The following is a 3,956-nucleotide window of genomic DNA, read 5'->3' as shown; positions in this document are numbered from 1 at the left end:
CCAATCTTTTGATACCGGTTGAGTCCTGATTTAGGACCGAGGATGTGATCTATTCTGGAGAATGTTCCATGTGCACTAGAAAAGAATGTGTATTCTGTTGCTTTGGGATAAAATGTTCTGAATATATCTGTGATGTCCATCTCATCCAGTGTATCATTTAAGGCCTTTATTTCCCTGTTGATCTTTTGCTTGGATGATCTGTCCATTTCAGTGAGGAGAGTGTTAAAGTCCCCTACTATTATTGTATTATTGTTGATGTGTTTCTTTGATTTTGTTATTAATTGGTTTATATAGCTTGATGCGCCCACGTTGGGGGCATAGATATTTAAAATTGTTAGATCTTCTTGTTGGACACACACTTTGAGTATGATATAGTGTCCTTCCTCATCTCTTATTATAGTCTTTGGCTTACAATCTAATTGATCTGATATAAGGATTGCCACTCCTGCTTTTTTCTGATGTCCATTAGCATGGTAAATTCTTTTCCACCCCCTCACTTTAAGTCTGGAGGTGTCTTCGGGTTTAAAATGAGTTTCTTGGAGGCAACATATAGATGGGTTTTGTTTTTTTTTATCCATTCTGATACCCTGTGTCTTTTGATTGGGGCATTTAGCCCATTAACATTCAGGGTAACTATTGAGAGATATGATTTTATTGCCATTGTATTGCCTGTAAGGTGACTGTTACTGTATATTGTCTCTGTTCCTTTCTGATCTACCACTTGTAGGCTCTCTCTTTGCTTAGAGGACCCCTTTCAGTATTTCCTGTAGAGCTGGTTTGGTGTTTGCAAATTCTTTCAGTTTTTGTTTGTCCTGGAAGCTTTTAATCTCTCCTTCTATTTTCAATGATAGCCTTACTGGATATAGTATTCTTGGCTGCATGTTTTTCTCGTTTAGTGCTCTGAAAATGTCATGCCAGCTCTTTCTGGCCTGCCAGGTCTCTGTGGATAAATCAGCTGCCAATCTAATACTTTTACCATTGTATGTTACAGACTTCTTTTCCCGGGCTGCTTTCAGGATTTGCTCTTTGTCACTAAGGCTTGTAAATCTTACTATTAGGTGACGGGGTGTGGGCCTATTCTTATTGATTTTGAGGGGCTTTCTCTGAACCTCCTGAATTTTGATGCTCGTTCCCTTTGCCATATTGGGGAAATTCTCCTCAATAATTCTCTCCAGTATACCTTCTGCTCCCCTCTCTCTTTCTTCTTCTTCTGGAATCCCAATTATTCTAATGTTGAAAAAATATGGAACGCTTCACGAATTTGCGTGTCATCCTTGCGCAGGGGCCATGCTAATCTTCTCTGTATCGTTCCAATTTAATATATGTGCTGCCGAAGCGAGCACTTTCTTTTGTGGTTAATCAGAGACTGAAAACAACAGTCTTCCCTTCTCCCAGAGGGACTAAACTCTTGGGAGCTGGGCAGAGTACCCAGAGACAAAGAATCTCCATGACCCAATGAGGCCATCCCTACCTTTTGTGAACATCCTGGACACAGAATCCAGACAATACAGCATGAGCTACCGCGTCCATGACACCTTAATTTCAGTACATTTTGAGCTGCCCTCAGGGCCTGCAGATCGGCCTGTGATCACTTCGGCCCTCACCCTAACCCTAGTTCACGTTTGCTGATTCTGTCTCCCAAACCTTGACCCTCATGCCCTCCAGGATGGGGCCTCTGGAGCCACAAGGGAGTACTGTGCCTACCCAACCGATGTAAACTCTGCCATTCACTGTTGCCCAAACCCTGAAGATTAAGAGCAAAGTACAAACCCCTGAACCCACCTCAATTTCCCAGTATGCTCCGAACCCTAGCGTACATTCTGACACATAATGAGCACCTGCCTCCAGGCAGACATCTAAGTCAAAGGCACTGAATCAGAAGTTTGAACATGCCATGAGTATAGGACTTCATCGATACCCCAGCTTAGATTTTTAGGCGCCTGTCCCCAGAAGCCTATTCTCCAATACCAACTTATATTACAGCATGTGGTCCTTGAGCCACACAACAGAACCCCTACTGCCCCTAAAAGAATACATTGCTCTTGGTAGCTGTGTCCAAGACTCAGTGTAGGAGAATCCTGCATGGGCCCCTGACCACCCCAACATTCTAATGTCTCCCTGGATACAAACCAGCATTGTGATCCAACAGCATGAAACTCCATGTCAACTCAGCCCCCTTACAACTTCCCAGAACCACCGGATCTAACCTGCCATGTTCCTGAGCTGCAATGGTCAATGGAGGTGTGCTTTCCAGGCATCTCTGCGGGAGAGCTCTGCTACTCAAACTTTCCATATGGGGGACACTGGAGCAACAAACCAGACTCCCCCTGTCCCATAGAAGGAAACCTTGCTCTTTGGAGCATCTCCAAAGCCACAGTGTGGGAAATCCTCCATGGCCTCTAGATGCCACCCCAGCATTTTCCGTCATCACAGACACAAACTCTCGTGTGTGCACACATATGACATCCCTTACCTAGGTGCTAGATAACTTGAATCAGCTGCTGCACACTGGAGCTACTTCCGCTTGGCACTGAATTTAACAGTAGCTTGCGTTTACAATTCCATCCTCAACCTCCTGGTCTACAACCTATTTACAGGGAATTCTGGAGATATAATGCAGCATTCCCCTGCTCCATCAAAAGAAGAAGTGCCTGGTGATTCTCCCCAGAAACCCCACATGAGGATCTACCTGTATGGCCCTCAACAACAGTGTAATATCATATGTTTCCATGGGCACCAAGTCTCTGTCTGATATCCTGAGCCACGACCTCCAGTCAGCCACCCAGACAGTGGGCCCCATTTCCTGCAGGTGTGACTTCCTGTGGCTCGAAACCAACATCTCTACTCAACCTGGATATTCAGGCCTCTGTTCCAGACCGTAGCTCAAATCCATGTCTATGGGGGAACCTGACACACAAGAGTACTCCTCCTTCCCAACCCTCTGAGTGGGAACCAGCTGCATGGCCCATGAGACCACAGTCACACATGGAAGACTCCCTGGATACAAACAGGCATTGTGATCCTCAGCGTGAGCATGCTTTCAAACAAAACCCCCTCGTTAGCTGAATCAGGAGTCCACAGAGTGGGACTGCCAGGTCCCTATGGCCAAATCCTCACCCTCATTCATGATTTCCAGGCACCCAGACCATGAACCTGTCTCTGGAATCCCTCTTTGGGTGTCCTCTGAGACGGAAAACAATAGTATTCCCTTCCCCCAAAGATACCAAACTCTTGGGAGCTGAACAGAATCCCCAGAGACAAAGAATTTCCAATGGCCTCATGAAGCCACCCCTACCATTTGTGACCCTCCTGGATGCACAAATGACAGAAAAGCCTGCACTACCGCCTCCATGACACCTTAATTTCAGTACACTATGAGCTGTGCTCAGGGCCTGCACATGGGGCCTGTCTTCACCTCGGCCCTCACTCTAACCCTAGTTTGCTTTTGCAGATTTCTCTCCCCAAAGTGCTGGCCCAAATGCCATCCAGGATGGGGCCTCTCATACCACACAAGATGACTGTCCCTATGCTCCCGAAAGAAATTCTGCCCTTCACAGTTGCCCAAACCCTGAAGATTAGGAGCAAAGTAAAATCCCCTGAGCCCACCTAAATTTCGAAGAAGGTTCTGGACCCAAAGGCGCATTCTGACACAAAATGACCCCCTGCCTCCAGGCAGACATCCAAATCCAAGGCCCCGAGTCAGAAGTTTGAACCTGCCATGACGATAGGACTTCATCCATACCCTATTTTAGATTTTTAGGTTACTGATTCTGTTCCCAGAGGACTGTTCACCAATACGGACTTATATTCCAACATGTGGTCCTTGAGCCACACAACAGAACCCCTTTTGTTCCCAGAAGGATACCTTGCTCTTGGTAGCTGTGTCCATATCTCAGTGTAGGAGAATCCTGCATGGCCCCTGACCACCCCAACATTCTAACGTCTCCCTGGATACA

The 3,956-nt window shown here is 46.2% G+C and overlaps 1 non-coding gene across 1 annotated transcript; it reads right to left on the bottom strand.

Annotated features, from left to right (window-relative positions):
* Positions 1-1,237: 1,237 nt before the first annotated feature.
* LOC122903778 lies at positions 1,238-1,343 on the bottom strand. Its single transcript, XR_006384004.1, has one exon. It is a non-coding gene; the product is annotated as a U6 spliceosomal RNA (small nuclear RNA).
* Between the last annotated feature and the right edge of the window lie 2,613 nt (positions 1,344-3,956).

Source organism: Neovison vison, chromosome 3 (assembly GCF_020171115.1).
Source record: "Neovison vison isolate M4711 chromosome 3, ASM_NN_V1, whole genome shotgun sequence".
NCBI lineage: Eukaryota > Metazoa > Chordata > Mammalia > Carnivora > Mustelidae > Neogale > Neogale vison.
This window is presented reverse-complemented; position numbering and strand designations above follow the sequence as displayed.